Source organism: Augochlora pura, chromosome 8 (assembly GCF_028453695.1).
Source record: "Augochlora pura isolate Apur16 chromosome 8, APUR_v2.2.1, whole genome shotgun sequence".
NCBI classification, from domain to species: Eukaryota; Metazoa; Arthropoda; class Insecta; order Hymenoptera; family Halictidae; genus Augochlora; species Augochlora pura.
In genome coordinates, this window is record NC_135779.1 from 12,999,678 (window position 1) to 13,022,880 (window position 23,203).

A 23,203-nucleotide genomic window follows, 5' to 3' on the forward strand; every position below is an offset into this window, starting at 1 on the left:
CTGCTATGTATATATTCTATTGTAATCTCGTTCAATGTGTACGCAGCTATCGCCAACATTGCAAACTTCTGAATAAATATAACTAACCATACGAAATTACGGAAATGTGTTGCTCTGCAAATTCGATTCTCGTATGTATAGTGTATACGCACAATTTATTGATTTCACAATACGATATTAATACGATATTATAGTATTAAAGAAGATATCCTACGAATTTCCTTTATAAAACCAGTACTTTGTACAAAAAAAAAACTATTATCACAGTACTCAACAAGCTTCTAGAGACCATAAAACCCTGGAACATGAACTTCCCTTCCATTCACGTAAAGAGTAAAGATATGTCGAGTGCACCCAGTTAATGGCACTCTATGCATAGTATTTCATTTGCCTCAACCCTTCGCACTCAAGGCCACTTTGGTACTGGAATCTCGATAATTGCTTAAAACCTTAAAATAATTCCATTGCTTTCAGTTTTCGTTATTTTCTCGACAGATATCATTGACAGCTTCTTCCAGACGTGTTCGATAACATTAAGATTGTTACTTTTACGGCTGAATGTCGTAACTAAACCACAGACATTTATGCAAAATAAAAACTAGCTAGATGAACTGTAATGAAAGGAAATTAAATGAAAATTATTAATCTTTTTTATTAATAATTTCAATAAATCGACAATAGTGTAACAGTAATGACAAATTTTTCCATTAACCTCGTAGTTTGATTGCACCTATTTGATATTCCTTTTTGCCATAAATGCATAAAATACGCAGTCGTAACGTTGTTGAAATAACAGTTAAGATAACTATTAAAATCCTATTATCCATTCAATACAATTATTTGAAATAATTCTATAGTTAAAAATGTTTGGAGCTGATTTATACCTTCTCCCCTTGTTAATTATTATTATATATTATATATTTTGTTAATTATTACTTTCAGCATTCTTTCTTTCGGCCAATTGGAAATAATGTTATCATTTAATATTTGAAATGCCTTAATCACAAGTGAATTGATAGTAATTTTATTTTCAAGCAGCGTTTGCGATCAATTATTTCAAATAGTTCTCTTTTATTTTTTATTTCAACGTAAATCTGCACAGGTCTGAGTAATAGCAACAACTGCTCCGACAATATACTATCTTATGAAAGCTATATCGATTTGATCTCATAGGATATCACTCGACCACGAACCTCTCTGAGAAAAACATAACCCAGTAAGCTTCGTAGCACTTTTAATATTATTTATTAATTTCTTCCGTATAATTCAATCTTTCTATTCAATCTTAACCCTTTGACTACTGTTGGCGCCTATTGGCGTCCTACACATGTTGGCGCCAATAGGCGTTCAGATCAAATTTCGGCTGTTTCGGCCGTTTTAACATTTTATAATTGCTCTTATGGTAATGCAGACCTTTTCTTGTTCAAAATTAATGTTCGCTTCAAGTAATATTGGTCTAATGTAATAGAATTCGGTATTTTTAATATTTCAATATATTTTCTCAGAAATGCATGTCTAATGAAAAACTTCGCCGTACCCAGTGGACGTCGCGAGTGAATTCGAACTGTACCGTACAGCCGGTACGTGCCAAAGTCTACCGTAGCCAAAGGGTTAATGAAACACGCGGAAATTCAAATTACTTGTACGAAACTAGATATCAAAATAATAACTCTTCAGCTCTGTATGCAGATGAACCAGGGCTCCGCCGTCCGATTGTTGATATAATTATTAAATAAAACTAACGGAAGAATGTTAAAGAGAATTTGAACACAACATTTTCACCATTTTACCCTACTTTTTGTTTTGCGAAGTTAAACGATCCGGCAAACGAGCAGCTCAATTATCGTTTTCCTATCGTACGGCGCGACGTGCGGATTGTTTCGAGTGTGCGCGCGATCAGAAAAACGCAGCGATAATAATGCTATTAATTACGGTATCGGAGAACCGTGGAGCGTCAGCGGCGGATTAATTTCGGCTGAACCGCGGACACTCGGCTCGCATCGACATTTTCCTCCGAAAGTCGATAAAGACGCGTACGAACACGGCGCGGAAACCAGTCCAGAGGATGGAAGGTACGGGTGTAGCTGGAGGTCCTTTCACGGCCCCTAACACGAAACCGCACTCCGGCGGCATTTGCGTTTTAACGCGCAATGCTTTTACTCCGGCCAAATCGGCCCCTTTCTCGTTCCGTTCCGCCATTGCCATCTGATCCTCCGACTATTCGATTTATTTCAACTTGTTTTCAACTGGTTACCGCCCCCCACCCCGCTCTCGCTCTTTCACCGACAAAACGCAACATCAAACAGTCACTCGTTACGTCCGCCGAACGCGAGCCTAAAAAAACAGCATTTAACCCGTTCAAAGTGAACGCTCCTCATTCGGATGTAAGTGTCGCGCAAAATACGTTTGAAAGTCGCCCTTCAGACCTAAACGGTTTCCGCTGAAAGGACAATCTTTGTACGCGGAAAAAAGGCGCGTCGAGTGTTGAGGCAAGTGCAGCACCTTTAACCTTTAGACTGTCGGCATGATTCCATACGGAGTCATCAATATTGTATCCTATTTTGAAGAATCGATAGTTCTCTTGCATCTGACTAGATTTATATGGAAAATTATATATGGTTTGGTCTATACCATCCAACAACGTATTAGACAGAGTTGCGCAGAATTACGACTGCGTTTGCAAGAAATTATAATACGATTACATTGTTATTTGTAACTCAGATCACCATTCAATTAAATTACAATGTAATTCGTAATTCAATAGGGGTGCAATTACAGAATGAATAGTATGTAAGTCGATTAAATTAATTACGAATTACATTGTAATTGAAATTGTATTTCTAAGTGAGAAATAAATTTCATTATTTTAAGTAATTCATTTGGATCTATATAAATATTAAGTAACTACTTTTGTATACATAACGCTGGATATCCGAACAGTAAAAGTTCTAGTATACTGTGTTATGTGTTATGAGGTATGAATTATGTAATAGAACTACGATGTAGTAGAATTATGTATTTGTATTATAATGCAGTTGAATTATAATATAACTTTTCATACGAACGACAAAAAATAATTGTCACTGAAGTTCTCGTCCATATAAAAATGCTGATACAGAGCTTCGAAATGTTTTTAATATGCGTGTCATATGAATTTCATGCAGTCCCCACGTTAATAGACAACGACGAGAATAACCATTAACATTCTCTTCCATTGAAAAGTGCCAAGAGTAATTTGGGCTCGCTAACAACCTGCTTTGGTACGCTGCTGGAATTCGTCAACATTATCCAGCCTCGCGTTGTAAAGCCAAGACTTTAAACAACTGGTACAACACAAAAACTGCTGTAACTCGGAAACGAGGTCGACCAGGACAAACGTTTAATGAACTTTTTTTTTCATTATTTTTGTATGCGGAACTTGCTACTGAAATCCTGCTCGTGCATTACGCTACACCCTGTATAATGAACAGAAACATCACACAAAAGTATTATCCTGTACGGTTGAATAATTAATCCGATGGGAGTGCTGCTCAGGTAGCCAGCTGCGTGTTCGAAACGAAACGACGACTTATTTTATAATTAAAGCTTTTGTGTCCAAGTAACGAAAAATGCGTAAGCAATGCCTTCCCTCTTTTATGCGAGACTGTTCGTCTAAAATCTAGATAATGAATTTTCGCTGATTTGTTAACGCTTGCACAAGGTAATTAGATTGTGTAAATTGTAATTTAATATGAAGTAAAATTGTCAATATGTAAAGTCAGATTAAGGTTACTTACTAAATTACATAATATTCTATAGTATTATATTGTTTTATAATCTATTATTTATTGGTTAGAATGAAAATCAACTTTACCTAGTATTAATCAATAAAACCCGATTTAAATAAACCAAGAAAGTCTTGTTTATTTATCGTATTAGCTATGAAATATATTTTACAATATTTACATCGCAGATTTATGAAGAAAACTAAATTGAATTTAACCCTCGGACTACGTAAGCACGGACTCCTGCGCTCGAGTCATTTCTTACACTAATATTCTACTAACGCGTATTTGCGATCCTCCCCACCCGTACCCGCCGCGACTCCGGCACGGTAGACGCAGAATTAATGGATCAAATGAATTAGATATTAAACTTTCTGACATGATTTGTTGAGAATCAGATAAAGAAAACCATTAAACTGAAAACCTTTATGCAAAATAGAAAATGTCTAATTTAATTCTACGAAACATAATTTAGATGAAAATTGCTTACCACTTTCAATAATTGTAATAACTCATATAACAAAACCATATAAAATCTGCAATCTAATAATTATATAGATTAATCGAAATTATAGTTCAATTACATAAATCAAGGAAACATGTCAAAAAAAATTCTTACAATTTCTGTAGAATTTGTTACCGTGTTCATAGAACTATAAAGAAAAGTTTCAAAAATTAGGGAAAATTTAAACTGCTCATAAAGTATAAATGAATAAATCAGATCAAATTTAAAGAACAAATTAAAAAATAAATTTGAATTTAAAGCTGTGGTCGATAATTAAAAAATGCAAGATCTTTACTTCACGACGCTTCTCATCTTTGCCTTACAATTATGGTTTCGCGACGTTCGGATAATCGGTGTAGCAATCATACATGATTAATGCAATTGTTCGTTAGAAAATCAGTTGCCCAATATTTCCGAGGAGACGAAAATAAATTATCCGGCGTGTTCAGCGAGCGTCGCAACTAGCACGGGCATGACTAATAAGAAATAGTGTGCCATGATGAATTCAATGTTTCTACGACGTATTTCCATAGGACAGGCGTTGGCGAGTTATAAAGACTTAAATAAAAATAAAGGAGGAGTGTAACACGGCAGGTTTTACTCGCCTAGGCAACTCTTACAACAGAAAATACTGCAAAATTCGAGAGAATTTAAAGAAGCTTGCGACGTCTCCCAGCGAAGTGAGAAATGATTTTTCAGCGAATCTCCTCTGTCACGGTCGTATCTTCCAATGCAAACATGCTCGTTTGCAATTATTCATAAATGCCTGACTGAAACCTGTGCACATACACATATCACGTTGACAATTAAAAATATTTCCATTGCCTTTATGATATTAATATAAAATCTACCTGTGAGACAAGTTGTTTCACATTTCGATTGTACTTTAAAATTAGCGCTTACCTACATTAATCACTACTTTCTTACTTACGTCAACGGCGAGTGTTAATCACAATATCTTTGCTGATAGTTATAAAAGTTAAATATAGAATGACGTAGACTGACGCAAGATAATGTAGAGTGATATAACATGATGCAAAATAGCATAGAATAACATGCAAGAATAATATAGACAATACAGAATAATACGGAATGTTATGGAAAATATGGAAAGTAGAAATAAATATAGAAAATAGAGAAAATAGAGAAAATAGAGAAAGTAGAGAAAATAGAGAAATTACAAGAACATGAAAAATATCGAAATTTTGAGTTTATTACTAATTCCAGTTAACATCGGTTTAAATACTAATAAAACGGGACTGCTCCTGTAAACCAGTTGGAAATTACAGAGTTAATGTAAATTGGTAAGCGAACCATTGAATTTAATAGAATTCGAATCACGAAATCTTTTGAAAGGCGAAATAAACGACTCGGGACGTATAATCGACTTTGCAAGTAACAGGGAAATGCTCCTAGTCCAAAGAATCTGATATTAATGATACTTTCTTGGGCTGTAAAGCACGTTGAACACTGCAAGAAACGATTCCTCCTTTCAGCGATAATTCTCTCTGAAAGGGTAAAATCAACCCCTAAAATTAATAGCGTCGTTAGTGTGATTGTTGGCATGCTAGGAATAGTACGTGCACGAAGAAACGAAGTTGACCACCTTTATATAACAAAGAACAAAAGCTTACGCAAGCGTTGTAAATATCGAAGAAGAAAACCGCATGATGTTAATTCGAAAATAATGAAAATACGATAATTTGTTTGATAAACAGTTTTGCGGCACGTGTAATCAAAGTTAATAGTTTCGTACATTCTACGTCAATAATTTAACTGACGGAGGCAATAACAGCTTCAACAGAAGCCAATTAAACTGGAACTGATTTTTCGTCCGATTAAACGTCTAAATAAGCTTACAGAGAAATACCGAAATTTTAATCAATTTTATAAGCGGCGTATTTGTTAATTGCAACGAAATATATTGGATATGGGAAATAAAAATATTGTATCATAACCAATTAACAAATAAACAGCATGCATTCAAAATGACAGCATAATTATTACACAAAATTTATATCAAATTATCGTACATGCTCAAAATTGATAATTATATTTTTATTTGATTGATTTATTTGATTTGATTGATTATATTTTCTACGAGCACACCTTCGCCCTTCTTATTTTATACCATTTTTTCATAGTACTTCACGTAGTATTAACACATTGCGTACGGGAGACGAGTTATTTCTCGTCTTTAGCAATTCGAACGTTGTAGCCGGGAAACGGGATATCTCGTTTTCAGGTTTTTTCGACTAAATCGACGATTTAAGGAACTAAATATAGACTTTCTTGTTATGTTACCAGGGTAACGAAGTCTTGCGTATCCCCTTAACAAATGGTTAGCAAAAAATAATAAATGTCAACTTTTCGAGAGCGTAAAAATGCACCGTACGCAATGTGTTAATAACTGCAAAATACTTCTGCACGATAGTATCCATTTGAAAGTTTCGTTTGTTACAAGTTATGCGCGATCAAATTGCTGCCGTATAACCTGTTAACTGGGGGGTAGTTAACTTGTCATTCGTGTTCCCTATTACTTTCCAGTAACTTTTTATTTCCTATTAAACTACCCGAATAGTAATTTGCTCGTTCAGTAGCATGTATACCTGTTGCCATAACCTAAGTTGCACTTACGTTGATCACAGCTATAATACTTTCGTTTTTAGTTCAGCGTTTAAGGCCGCATCAACTCTCCCCGATCATTAGACGACTGCGGATTTTATGCAGTTACATAAAAAGTGAACAGATAAAGTACAAAACTGTAGATTCAATAGACGAAATTTAAGAATTTAAAATTGTTACATTATATTCGACTGATTCACGCCACGGAATAAAGAAATATATATTTATCTAATTTCAACTTCTGATAGTTGAATTAGAAAATATTTATTTTACATAAAAATCAATGGTCTGGTTATTAACGACCACGTTGGAGGTGTTAGTAATAAAATTTGTTGGATCTGTTGAATGAAAAAGATCTCAAAAAAGCTAGAAAAACTCTGTTCACATATCCTCTTAAAAAGTCTAAAAATGTTTCACGGTGTATATAATGTATTATTATACTGCGAATTATTCTGCAAACTAAAAGTTGTCGAAGTTAATTGTAAGAAACCTAAGTCATATAAAAATGTATTCCTTCTTTTAATAATTCCAATGTATGTAACATAAAAATATTCTGAAATATTTCGGGTGTCTTTTTTAAGCCGGCGATCGTAAGGTTCGAATCAGAGACTCAAATCAATTTCGAAATCAGTTTCGTAATCCCGCATTATTGGGAAAGGAAATTCCGCTGGGGAACGTCTTGAAGAGAACGGAAAAGGTGGTAATCCGTCGGAGCGAGGTCTAGCGAACAGCAGAGGATGCTGGGGAACCTACCGCCCGAGATATCGAAGGACCATTTTTGTTAATTTTGCTATATATGCTGCAGTGTTGCCGGAGATGTGCTAGTTTTTATTCACTCGACTCTCTAGTTTCGGCGAAAGGTTTATTGTTGCTAACCGGATCAGTAAACTTCCGAAACAATTCTGATACGGAAAGACAGAAGCCATCGAACGTTGTAGCGCCGTGTGCCTAAAGATCACGGTGAAGTCTCTAACGTACCGGTGTCGGAAAAACTCTTGGAAAGTCGGGAGGTCTAGCACCACGATATAATTTGGACTCCAACATTTTTACTAATTATTCAGCCTTTGTAAAGACTACGTTTTTCATGCTGCCCTAAAATAATTACACAAAGGACAACCAAAACTTATATATTTAGCCCCGTACTATAAACACCTTTCCATTGGAGGTCTGAGGTCCTCGAAATCTATTCCAACTCTAAGAGGTCCGTTTTCCTCGAATGCTATTCCAACTCTGTCTTTCTAAAAAATGTTTTCTGTCGAGGTAAACTGTCACCCCTCTCACGCATTTCTAATACTCGCTGATTGGTTCTCCATGATTTTAACAATAACCAACCAGCGAGTCTGTTTCGAGAAAGTACCCTTCCCCTGCGCCTTAGCGCGTCCTAGCGCCGGAAGTTGCTGTTATGTGGAAGGTGGGGGCGACAACGATATTTTAACAAAGATTTTTAACGGGAAATTCCACCAGGTATAATTACGGCTGGTCACCGTTGCAAACTAACATGGGACTTACCCTTCGCAGCTTTCCTTTTTTATGACACGTCTTGGCTATTGAGGCCGAGAGAAACGAAATCCTAAAACTAGCAATAAAGTATGCGTTCTCTCGGCAGGAATATTATTTTAAATCTAAATTGCTATCAGCCGTTAGCGAAAATCCTAAACTCAAAAATAGCCGGTCATGTACGTCCGTGTCATAAAGAATATTAGTGCTGAGCACTAACATCGTATATGCATAAAATTCGTAACCTAATTGTGACTAAAAATTTCATATTTAATACGATAGTATAGACGTTTAAAGAATTAAAAAAATTCTGTCGTCTTGTTTTCAACTCATTTTAAATGATTTAATGAGCGAAACAAATGCATAATATATATAATAACTCTTGTATCTTGTATTTAGTGCAGACAACTTTATCTTGCATAGAAAAGGGCAGTCTATTTATGACAAATCTTTTTATACTTTTATCCTATTTCTAAACATGCTTGAATTTTTAAATCTTGAATTTTTTATAAGGAAAAAAAGTATTTTTTGCATCAGAATAAAGCAGTTCATCGAACTTCAATTTCAGTTTAAGCAAGGATTTGATTTCAAGAAGGTGTGTGCTTTCGGTCAATGTAGTACACGAATTTTCAACGCTACTTAAACCACTGACAATTCAGAAAAAGCACACTCGTACTTTATTATTTTCCGAGTTTCAACTTATACATAATATAAAAATAATAAGTGTGTAACAGAAAAAGTACACAGCATTATAGGATGATAAAAAAGATTCCTATTTCGAAATTACCACCAGATCATAGATTTTTGTGCAAAATAAAAATTATCTTTAATCAATTTGAGCAACTGAAAATAGTGCAAAAATATTTTCAAATTCACCATCTTTTATGTTTTGTATTTGATGTATTTTGTACTATATGCAGGATTTTGTGAATTCATGGCAGAAATGCGTAGCTGAAATATAAAATTAAGAAGACCTACGAAGAATTCAATAATGTTATTGCACCGTTTTTTCGAAAAAAAAAGCAATTTATTTTTATTCAATTCGTACTTCTTACAATCGTGTTCGGAAAATCTTTACTTTGCATAAAGATCCGCAGTCTGGTTGTTATTGATCGAAAATTGTGGTACCGAATTTCGATGTATTTATGATTCAATTTTCCGTGTATCTGTCAGATCAGCCGCGATTCCAACAAGCTTGAGAGCGTGTGCTAAATTCGCGACACGTACACCGAAGAAGTTTTCCCGTGCACACGGTTCAAGGGACGAAAAATATCGATCGAAGCTGCTGCAAGGTACATGAAAAAGATAAGAACATTTGTAAGCAAGTGAGCGAAGCGATACAAAGACACCGAAACCGTCGCGTCGTTGTCCCTCGATAACGTGTCGCGACTCGAGAAACCACCGGATAAGGAGGATAAACGGATCGTGAATATGATTTCGACAAATCCTCGACCGACGCGCGGCTACGTGGCATCGGGCGAAATACGAATTATCGAGAAAAAAAACGATATGAATTTATTTTTGCAGGAACGTTCCTGTTCGTTTACGTTTCTCGCGATATCGAATTCCGGGGACCAATAAAGAACCCTTTACTCTGCAAAAGGTACATTGGGAATTTTCGTCAGAAGGAAATATCGCCTCGAATTGGAACAACGTAATCTTTCTCTGATGACGCAAAGAAGTTCCCGAGTAGGAATTAATATCGATAAAGCTCGGTCGACTTCGTCTTTTTTAATGAATCGCGGTACACTTTGGAAATGTACACTTTTCGAAGTGCTTCTTCAAAAAAAGAATTTCTGACCGCAACCAATACGATAAGGTACTGCCAGGATTTACTGTCGCGATCGATATTCTGCATTAGACATAGCCGAACTAGATACATATTAACGCTATTAACAATTCGAAATCTTAAAACACCTTTGTTTCTGAATAAAGTGTAAAATAAAATTGAATTAATTAATTTTTACATAGGCATCTTTCAAATATTCAATCAGTGAACAATATGGATCGGTGTGTAAAATTACACATCGTCAATTTGATAAAAAAATTTGTTCCTTATATTTAAAAAGTTTCTTCCTTATTCTGCTTTTTATAAAACAAACTATAAATGGGAATTTTAATTATTGAATACGTTTTAATCGTGACTACGTTGTGGAAGAAAGATCGAACACGGTTTTCGCAGGACTTTTATAATTCCAACGTAAACAGTTTTTAGAAAATCCTTCAAAGAAATTCATTATTGTACGCAACATTAAAGTCGAACGAAAGCGTTCGCCTAATGCTTATCCCGATTAAGTCTGCAATGATTAATTGCTGACTGTTTCGCGGGCTGATTAATTGACGCATTGCACCATTAAAAGGTGTTAGGTGGTGCGCACAATAACGGCAACCACATTAAATAGCCTGAAACAACGTACAATACAAGAGGTCGGAAACATGCTGCAGGATATGTTACAGTGCCGTGTTGAGCTATCGAAACCAGTTCCAGCAGAGTGAACAACAGTGTAACAGAAACCGACTGAAAGATAGAATTTTATAGAGAAACCGAAGACTTTGGAAAACATATATTTTCCATTGCTTCAGATTTTCTTTCTTGGAAATTCATTAGAATGTATATTGTCTGCGTACTGTGTCGAACACTGTTTACATTTGAATTCTGTAAATTATATCAGATCGATGGTATTATAATTATGTATTAAAATACTTTATAATATACTATTATTAATAATATTTATATTACACATTATTACATATTATTAAATTTAATAATAATATATTATTCGATTAAAGGAAGAGACGTTTTGGCAACTCAATTTTAATGTTATTAATTATAATGCTATTAACTATTAATGTTACAAAATTTGTGTGTTACGAGATTAAATTGTATCCATTATAAAAGCGCGATTAAAAACGAAAATACAGTTTTGCAACGCACTGATCCAGACAACGCACAGAAATTAAAACCTGATTGATTCGCACTGTCTTCTTACTTGAGTATATAAATATATAGTCATTTGAACGATTGTAAGGAGAGCAATCAATTTATTGATTATATGAAAAAATCAAGCATTTGAAAAGTCCATTTTCATAGGAATTTGATAGTTTTGTAAATACATTTTATCCCAGAATTATAATAAAGGAATATGTAGAAATCAAAACAGCTTGCGATTTTCTCATCTTCTCTCGCGAATTAAATTATATTACATTATACAAACATAGCCAAAATAATTTCACTATAAAAAGGACGAAAAATACAACATCACTATGACTTTTATATATTATTCACATATTGTTTCAACTGCGATGCAACATTAAGATAAATTACTGCTAAAGCTCGACGTGTTTGAAAAAATACACGCGTTTCAACGAAAAACAAATTGTATCCGCATTTTCTACGTTGCATTTACAGTGAAAAAGTTGAAATAGTGAAAAACAACAGGCGTTTCTGGACCATTTAACCTATTTATTTACCATTTGTCGCGTTAGCTGAACTCATGCCGTGACCTGGATTCAAATCGCATGACTCCGTCCCGTATAAATCGTGTTTCTAACAATCGGACTATTCTATTATTTCCGATCTTTGTTCGACCGTGTGCCGAATTTCTTTCATTGTTTTCGCCGGCATTTAATTGGCAAGGAAGGGGAAGAATGCGATAAACGGCGGAATGAATGGAAAGCCTGTTTTTCGCGGCAGTTTAAATGAATTCTAATCAGTCACGGATTGCGTGGCCTACGAATGACGGCCGTATGGTTCGTACGCGATATTTCAAGCGCGCGAGCTGCTTCGCTTTTGTCGTCGTGAACGAGATCTTTCGTTAAAGGTGTCCGGCTGATGCGTTGCTTTATTTATTAGCCGGGAATCGAATAGTAACAACTGGTCATCGATAGAAATAGATGTGTATTTGCCGAGCCTATTATACGTTTCATGCGTCGTCTGTAGCTAAGCGAGAAACAATTACAGTGATTTACAACCGCTATCTATAAAACTGACAATCTAAAAAATCGCACGACTGGCTCGGTTTACTGCATTATCTTCACTATGACGTATCACGCAGAATGTTGATCGTGTGCAATCTTTAGGATTTGCTTGTTTACTTACGTTAGATGGATTAACATGTTGACGCCGGCGCCGATATTCACGATTTTCTCTGTGAGTCGGCGCCCGAAATTTACAAAAATTAAATAATTATGACAAGTTTATAATATTCAATTTCTATGTCTTTACTATTGAATATCTGTTTATAATGTTCAGATAAAATAACAGAAACCTATTTTGTAGCATCTATTTTGTGAAATGCAAGCGAGATAAGCAAATGTACGCCACCCACGGGTCTGACACGCATGATCCACCGGTGGGTCAAGCCGTCCTCAACGTGTTAACATGTACTATGTCATCTGTTTCTTCCATTGGTTACGTTAATTACATTATCTACTTTCGATTACATTATCTAATTATGATTATATTAACTACTTCCTCTATTATACTCTCAGATACAAATTACTTAATTCGACATTTTCATTGTTTTCTCTATAGGACTAGTATTTGCAATTATTTCAAGATTGAGTCGTCGAACTCCAAGTTTTACAGAATTATTATCGAATAAAAAATGATTAAATTTCCAATCTATTACGATATTAATTACGGTTAATTTAACTTTCTTCCTTAACATTTTTTAGGAATACATGTTATTATGAGATTGAGAGAATGAACGAAAGTAACTTCAAAATGCTGAATATTTATATAAATGTTAGACGCGTGTAGAAGTTTTAATCTTTTCCTGTATTTCTATACAATATGTGTATTATTAACATCAAACCGTGGAGATATAAATGAATGGTTCCATATAATAGTTTCAAAATTTTTAAGATTATAAAAACTCATTCATAGAAAATGATTGAAATTTCTTAATTCAAATGTACGTTATAAGAAAAGTAGCGAAAAATTATACAAAATCTACTCTTAATAACTATTATTCGTGTTAACATTTGAACTATCGAGATCCAGACTTGTTCCAGACTGTTGTTGTATAGCAACTGCAATTAATTGCTATTTTTAGCAATTATTATTTATTAATTGCAATTAAATTAAATTAATTTATTGATGCTTTGACTAATTCCTATTATAATATTCTCTTAACCTAAAGAAACTTAAAAATTTCTCATAGATATATTTTAATAATACAAAGAACTTTAAAGGGAAAAAACCGTAACCAGACACTTTGGCTGGTTTGGTAGTTCGATTGTTGATACTGTTAACAAACTGTGTATTCTTATTTCTATACGTTATTTTATAAACATTGGAACCAAAAGTTCCCTCTGTCACGTAAAAAGTAATAGCAAAAAGAAGAGAATAATGTGATTAGATCTTAACCACTTTGTACTCGGAGAATTTTCTATCTGCCGGTAATTCGAACATATTTATTTGCAAACATAAATGAAGGCTTTACTTAAATAGAATTTGATGTAAAGTTGCACTAATAATTTAATTGCAATAATAATGGGGAATTAAAAGTCTGCTCTGAATCTGCAAAGTCTGCTATCAATAACATTCCTTAGCACGTCGCGACAAGAAATGTTAATTAACTTAGCCGTGAAATAAATTTCATAGCAAAGTTTAATACTGAAAAAAATAATGGAAGTTCGTAAAAAGTATAATATAAATTGTTACGAGCCGATGGCCAGTGCACACGTGGCCGGAGGTAAATGAGTTTGTGCGGATATTTTGAAAGGAATACGTGGACCGTATTCAGACCGTGGTTTCATCACCGGGTCGCCACTAGTAGGATAAGGTTTCACGGACTGGCCGTTGCCTCTCTCATCAACGGGTCGCCGCTAGGTGTAAAGGTAGGGTAAGCGTGGACTGGCCGTTGCCTCTTTCATCAACGGGTCGCCACTGGGGGATAGGTTTTGTTCACGGACTGGCCGTTGCTTCTTTCATCAACGGGTCGCCGCTAGGAGGAAAGTGCGTGGACTGGCCGATGCCTCTTTCATCACCGGGTCGCTACTAGATAGGAAGTTAGTTTCGTGGACTGGCCGATGCCTCTTTCATCACCGGGTCGCCACTGATTGGGTCATAGGGTTTTGGATTGACTCTAATTTTGCCTCGCAACTTCAAAAGAAAATATTAGTTGATACACCTCGAGCGGCAAAAGTGTATCTTTGTGAGATCGTTACCAACAACTGACTCAAACTGGGAGATGGAATGAATTAACTTGTACACTGAATTGCAAGTAAAACTAATATAATCTAACAACTTCAGTCTATTACAAGTGTGTAAGTCTGTCAGTCTGGTTTTCGCACCAAGTCGGCGGGGGTTAACTATTGCTCGAAGGAGAACTCGGCTCGATCTTGCTACGTCTCGCGTCGCGATTTGACTTGAAACTGCCCGATGAGAAGAAAAATCTTAACCCGTTTATATGCGGCTGAACTAGAAAATTTGATAGTGGGGACCGGGCCTACGTGACCAGATCACACCGCGGATGGTACCGAGAATCGGGGACGCGTGACCCTTCTTGAACTCGCGCTTATACGGCAGATTAGGGTGTGGACTGCGCCTACATGACCAGATCATACCGCGGATGATACCGAGAATCGGAGATGTGTGACCCTTATTGAACTCGCGCCTATACGGCGAATTAGATATCTTCTATTTTTGAATGAATGGGCCGTTGTTCCCCGCCGACGTTATTTAGCGTATGCCTTCAAGACGGAAAGAAAAACGTCGGGAGAAAATCTCCGGACGTAACAAAATATAGAAATACAACTTTTCGTTGAGATTTGTCACTTATAAAACAAAATAATTTTAAGTACCTAGCGCGTTAATTTTTACCTGTCTTGCAAGTTTATAACAAAATAAATAACGAAAATAGAAATAAACGAGGACATAAAATGAACAAACACTGTTTTATCCTATTAATCACTGTAGCTGTTAAACAACTCATATTTCAAATGAATGATATTGGCAAGAATAACAGAAATTAACAAACATGATACCGACATCGACAAAAAACGAAGTTGTAGATAATCCCAAGTGTGCGTGCGACTGGTACAGTCACAACATTGATCACACACTGTGATAGCGGCAGTGCCCCAGTTACGATACACAAAGGACGTAATTTATTCAACATTTGAGATTACGTTAATATTTTGTTAAATTTCACATTCTTTCGTCAAAGGATATGGGCTGAAAGTAGAACGTAAAATAGCGTAGAACTTAGCAATAAATATCATTATGTTAAAACCTCACAGTATACATATAAGTATCAAAACCATGGCGACTACATTGCTTGTATGTATTCGGATTTTTAGAATAACCTTTTCGTAAAGGTTAAAACTAATTAACCCCTTGTCGTACCATTTTCTTCGCAGTTACTGCGATTAGAAATTTTTCAATTGGTATAATTTCTCAGAAGGGGCAGAACATTAACATTTATTCCGTGCCTGAATTTTCTCAAATACTTAAATATTAATAACAAATGTTTAGAATTTTATTTCAATTTAAAAAAAACAGAATAACATCCATACTTAATAATTTGTATCGCGAGTCGGTCTCGCCAAAGTACGGTAAGGGGTTAAATAAAAAAAGAAGAAAGAAAAGAACAATAGAAATACTATTGATTAGCGTGCACACAAATAATGTAGAGGGATAACTTTTCGCTCGTGTTTAATGTCGGTTGTAAAGCAAAACAGTTCGTAGTACCTAGCCCGTTTGTATTTTCCTGTTTTGGACGTTTCCCAGTACACTTTCGTGGCACGTTTGGGAATATTAGTCCGACGGCGCAGTAAACTACGCGGAGCGAGCAAAATATTGCGGACTTTATCGAAGAATTTTCATGGGCGACGCGTTACAACCTGGTCGTATATGCCTGTAGCATGTATTTATAAGTTTCAGGAGTGGTTGCAGTGCGCCACGTCATTAGACGGGATCGGAATACACCGGGTACGATCGTAATCCGTTACGTTCGCAACTTTCGAAAAACGATTTTAATCGTTCCTCTCGGAAATAGGACCGCGCGCCACACGGTTTTACGTCTGTTTGTGTTCGTTTGATTGCTTTCAAGTCACGGAAAAATGCTCCGGCGCCGTAAGAGGCCGACGAGGAAACTGTTAAATCTGTTCCGCGACTGCGACACACGCTGGTCCACTTTTTTCCCCCGAATAAAAATATTGTCGAGGTCCCCTCTCCCATTAGAGCCGGAAAACTTCGAGCGTGGTGACACAAATTATCACCTGAGATTTTTGCACCTGGGTTTTTTGCAGTCGCGAGAACGTCCTGGGCCCGTTCGCACTATGAAACGCAAGCTCCGTTATATGAGCGAATTGATATGTAAATTAAATGAATAAATAAAACGCGAACGCATAATATTCGTAAATTCATATTTTATAGTAACGAATTGGAGTTCGCTAAAATCGCGCTTTCCGATTTTATTGATCGAGAGATTAAAATACGAATTTAGGAATATAACGCGTTGCATGTACAAGGAATTACAACGTGGATTTATTAATTAGATTTGTTTTATTGTGGCTACGTGCCGATTGCTTTGACTACAGTGTTTCATCATTTACTCATTTATTTATCCACGTGTACAAATTAGGTAAGATTTTATAATGACAACCAGTTACGCACACAATTTCAAATATTTGAATAATTGAAGAGAATTTTCGATCACCTTTCTAGATTGTATTGGAAAACGTAGTTTTCTATATTCAAAGTGTTGCATAGGAAGTTACTGAATCGTCCCGCTTCCGGTTTAGGAGAGTATATATATGGGGGTTTCACCAGAGCGCGCCCTGCTTTCTGCCGTCCCCCGTGCGTTACGCTAGTTATACAAAAGTGTGTATTTCAATCCATCGGCATCCTAGTTATTCTATTAAATATATTGTTGTGTTACGTGTGTCTTACTACCTACATTCTTCAACTGTCCACTGAATAAATTCCAACATAGATAAATAAATGTTTGCTTCTCTGTATACAAATTAAGAAGAAATCTGTAATTACAATTAAGTAAACTTAAAATAGGATTTTAAGTTTACAATAGGATTTATAATTATATTTGAATGTTTTAATTAGACGTGCAATTATTTTTCCAAATACATAAAGTATCACTTCGTCCTTTATAAATTAGTAAAGATTCTATGCTCACAATTATATGAACTTATGCTTGTAAACATTTTTATTGTACGTTTAAAAATTTCTGCATGTAATGGTACTTTAACCAATGCTTTTAAATAAAAAATATCATAAGGGAAGTATCGAGAGAATCCTAAATATGTTATGAAATTAAAAATAAAATTCGTTATGATTCCTATAACTGGTTGAAGATCTCAAGAAATCGCAATTAGCAAAAATATTGTTTGACTAATAATTAAATATTGGATTTCTCGAACGGCAGATGCTAAAATTCTGCAACATGCGATCGAATTGGAGAACATCAAAGGGGCACGTTACACGAGTGTATTTACCTATTTTTATGAAGTTTCCGTGAAACTTTTAGTAATCAGTTTTGACGCAGTTCTGAGCTGGAAATGAGACTACGCTAAAAAATATGCAGTCCTTCAATCCTGAAATAATAATTTCAAAGTAACTTGGTCACCAGACGGACTGGTTTGTAAATTTTTTACTTGCGCGAAAAACTTGAACAACAAACAAAACAACAGGTAATGATAAAATATCATATGCGTATTCGTATTAATAATATGATTTCACCGAATTAAGGTAGTTTCCAGAAACCAATATTAATTTACGCGAATCTATATTGCATGAAGTAACTAGGCAATACGAAGTTAAAATTGCACTGTTAATTTAATTTCCTTAAATAACCATAAACTTTTAATATAGTTTTGGTATTTTCAGAATAATCGATTGCAAATAGGTATTACCGATATTGCTTCGCACAGTTTCGATATGATGCATTTGATCCAAAATTCAACGTACCAAATGAAACGTATTTGGATGAAAAATTATACATTCGATTGCCATATCGATGTAAATAGAATGCGCAGGGAAGGATTGAAATATGTATATACCGGTATGCATGTTATTCAGGTGACCTATTTTTTAAACACGATCGAAACTTAAATAGACTGAAAATATTTCATACACCGTTTAAAATAACATTCATATACTGATGGATTTCGATAAATACCAAATTGCAACACGGGGAGAAAGATGAATGACGTTCTAATGAAGGAAAATTCAAATGGACGAATTATCGTTGACCAAATCCTACGTTAAAAGCTTGCAATTCCATCTCGTAACCAATACAGTTACAAGCGCAAAGGAATTCGAATGATTTCACATTAACACTGTGACTGTCCGATCAGCGTTGATAGAATATTTATCAAGAGTTTTTCCAATCAAACGTTTTTCCAATCAATCATAAATCATTAAAACTTAACGTTTTTTTTTCAATGTATAAACAGTGTTGGCGTTGATTATAATGAATTTTTTATTATAAACTTAAATTATAATGGACTTGCGGAATAAAATATAAAATATTGCGTATGAAATACTCACTTGAATTATTGATTATAATGAATTTATATTATAAATTTAAATTATAATAGATTTTTAACAGCCGTGCATCATAATTTAAATGCATAATAATATATATTATAATTACTATTCATGTGAATTAGTGATTTTAATTTATTTTTATTAAAAATATAAATTATACTAGATTTTTAATTCGCCTGCCTTAATCTAACATGTTAATAAATAAACATAATAAAAAAAATAAATTATCAATTTTTATACAACACTTTCCTACTTCAATATTTGTATGACCGATAATTCATACTAAATTTGTTAGAGTTGATGCGTGTATATATATGTATATTAATGGCCGAATGTGAAATTCTGTATCGGATGGAATTAGATAACGCGACGTGTTCGTGCGAGATAGTGAACGATACGGTCAGGCATATTGGGGAGAAACATGTAATCATCGAAACAAAAACCGTGCAATCGCTCGCTAAGTGTTTAGACATAATCCTGGTTAGGCGTGAATTACAAACTAATATTCTAACAAAATTGACTACAAGGACAGAAACAAAAAAAAACTATAAAGACAGAATAGAATAAAATATGCTGTATAACTAATAAATTTTTATATCACGTACCGTTTTCCTTTCAGAAATATGACTTTAAAAAATATAAAATAAACACTGCAAGCTGATCAATCTTCATGCTGACACTTAGAACATGATCATATCCGAGAGTATCTAAAGTTAAAACATTCACGTTTTTAAATATCTAATTACTGAATTCTTACATATTAACTTTCATCGTCACAGATTACTCTACTCGCCCAAAATTGTAGGAAAACGCAAGAATTCCAAGGAAAAAGCTAAATTCGATTGAAATATCTGCAACATCCGCGAAATAGTACTTAGGTAAAAATATTTGTAGAAGTTTCGGATACAGTTAATGAAATACTCTTGTTGGTATGAAGTAATATTTCAAGATGTACTTGACGGCATGGAGTAAGTACACGTATTGAAAACAGTATGTTTTGTTAAAGAAAATTGTTTGGACGCAACATGGTCCAACCATTTTATGGACCAGGCCTCGGTTCCTCGACCGTCTAAGCGAACACACTCATAAAGCCATTAGAATCTTAAACCTTCAGCCATCGAGGTCCAACCATTTCCCGTATCCAGATTTTGTATGCTCCCTTGTTATTTCATTTTCACTTTCCACTTCCTCTGCCACCTCTCCTTCCACCTTCCTACTAGCTGACAAATAAAAGGCCCGAAAGGGAGCGAGCGAAGGGCATTATTATAACAAAGTATGTACCACCGAGCACTATACTTCGACAACGCGTCGACGAACACGACTTTTTGTACCACCGGCAACAACGTTACATCCACGCGTCTCTTCATTGTATAGTTACCACGTTTTAAAATATTTATATGTATCAAACATTAATTATCGGGCGCCGTTTTAACCGTTCCCGAAGTGACGGATATTGAGAATCGATATACCGAAACTCCCATCCAAGCACATACAAAAATTATTAATTAAAGTAGTATCTCCTGAAGATTTGAAATAATACATCATTTGTCTACATTTCTATTAATTATTTGAAATTCTATTTCCTATGAATAATGTTCATGATAGAAAATAAACCTACAGAAAATGTCGAAAATGTTTGGTGGACAAAATTTTATACAAATAATATTCATCCCAATCAAGTATATCAGGTTCATATAATAATAAATAAAACACTGTTGTAAAAGAAAATAATTAAACTCAAACGGAGCATATGTAACATAATAAGGAGAAGTAATATTTACAAATATTTGTATTTGTTTATTGAAATATTTTTAACAAAGCCTGAACAGATATACTGAATTTCCCAGAGGTCCAAAAAGATAGTATCGCGATGTGAAAGATACTAATTCTGTTCCAAGTCGGACGTCTTTTCAATATAGTTTAAACAAGCATCAAAGCGTTAATCGTAGGATAAAACACGAACGATGCAATCTAGGCGTGATGCAGTATGCACAGATAAATTTGACATGTGACATGAGAAGAAACGGACATATCTACATGCGTCTTCCGCCCATATAAATATGAATGCAGATGCGAACGCGGTTTTCAGCCACCATGGTCGCCGATTTGAACAACAGATGCAGGTCATAGACTCTCAGCCAGTAGTTAGCTACTGAATTGCAATAGCAACTTTTTACATTTGACTCGAATCGAGCCTGGCGTACAGATACGAACGGCGAACGTAATATTTCCACGGAGCATCTAATACGAGTTACACCGAATAAGTTACGCCCCCTGCATTTTGTATTACCATCTCGTTGTTTACGTAGCATAGTGTTTCCATTGTCGTTCAACCCCCTTCTGCAATCATGACCACAACGAAGAACTTTAAGAATATTAGCTAGTGCTGATAGGATACGATAGTAAAACAAATTGAACGCGCGAGTGTGACCGCTTGTAAATATACTCCTCAATCTCTAAGTAATATTAAATAACTTTTATGTAATAAAAAATTAACAACATCAAATATTATAAGATAAAATCATAGAGCTTTCCACGATGGGAAGATAATAAATATTTTTAGTTCGAATAAATATGGATACAAGGTTAATTTGAAATGAGCTGTTTCGGGATAATTAATTTAGTTTTGAATTAGACGAAAAAATCTATTAAAGTGCGATTGGTTAGTGAGATGTCACGGTGGATTATTAAAGGAACTTCTGCTTGAAAAAATGTGTTCAACGATGCAAATACTATTGAGAAGCATATGAACGACTCCCTATTTTTAGTCTACGGAGATGCCAGTTTTACATTGGCTACAATAGATCGCAATATTATTTTGAAACTTAAAATTTAATCGCAATTAGTACTGTGGAACATGAAATTTTATTGTAATTATAACTTTGAAATATAAAATGTAATTGTAATTATAATTATGAAGCATAAAATGCGACGTTAATTATTACTTTGGAATACAAAAGTTAATTGTAATTATAACTGTGAAACATAGAGAATAATAATAATGTAAAACCGCGTAGAAATTCAAAAGAGTTCCACGTTTTGAAGCCATCAAAGTACAAAGTTCTTTTAATCTTGCGCAGAATGTAGTGCGTTCAAAAGACAAAGGTAATTTAGAATCTCTACAACAGAAATTCTAATCTTATTTAAATGTACAAAATTTATAATCATCAGACAGATAAATATTAATCTTTGTAGTAGAATAAATGTAGAGTACGAGATGACTGAAACATGTGCTCGAATTTTCTAAAATAAATCGCTGGTAATATTCACCGCAAATAGTACTGTGAAATATTATAATGAGAAAAACTTGTCGCAATATTTGCGGAACTGTTTCGAGGGGCGACTGTTTTTGCATATGCATAGCAAAGTGGATTACCGAGTCTCTACTTGTTAACGTCAGTTCATTCAATTATTATTTACACCACCACTAAGCAAGATTATCTACGGGGATTTCAGCGTAACATCATCGTAAATTTCTAATTTACGCTTCCATGAAGACCCATACGAACCATGAACGTGATTCTCTAACAAGTTAGGAAACAAATGAGCTTCGTCTTATATTTATTGCTGCATATATGACAATGTTGATACTATATCGTGTAGAAATGATTATATAGTATACAGAAATGAAAGTTACGCGGTTTTGAGCGAAAAAATAATATTTCTGAAATCTACTCACAATCTGACATGTATTGATTTATTTTTCTGTAGATAAACAAAATTTGCTTCTTTGTATACCAGCTTCAACAAGTTGATGATACTAACCCACTAACTTTTTTCATAAATGAATGTAAGTTGCAGTTCAATTGCACCGGTATCAGTTGTCCGTCGACAGGTTTAATATCATATTTATATTAGAAGACGTGTGTAAGACTTCGTAAAATCTTTGCCACAAGATTTATCACAAAATGTATGTAAAAAAACGTTTCGATATAACGAAGTCATCAGTGTAATTGGAAAATTAAATTTTGTCATTCGTGAAATAGAATCGAACTGTGGAGTATTTATTTTAGCTAGACGAAAAACAGAAATATTGAAATTATGAAAGGGCTAAAAGGTGCAACGATTCCTACAGCCAATGATTACATACTGTCGATGTTTGTAAATAAATATCCGAGTCAGAGGAGAAAATGTAAATACAATATCGATATGAAATACATTCGCTGTTCGCTTCGTACAGCGCACTCATAAAATCTATCAGTGCAAATCCAATTGAAATTGTGTTTGTTGCAGATATCGATATTAACCGATCCACATGGATTACGTTTTTCTTATTATTCTTGGTAGTCGAAAAAT

At 34.6% G+C, this 23,203-nt stretch overlaps 1 protein-coding gene across 6 annotated transcripts in view; it reads right to left on the reverse strand.

Annotated features, from left to right (window-relative positions):
- LOC144474200 (cysteine-rich secretory protein 3) overlaps positions 1-23,203 on the reverse strand; it is a 224,041-nt gene that overhangs the window by 179,515 nt on the left and 21,323 nt on the right. The gene's annotated exons all lie outside the window — the stretch shown is intronic.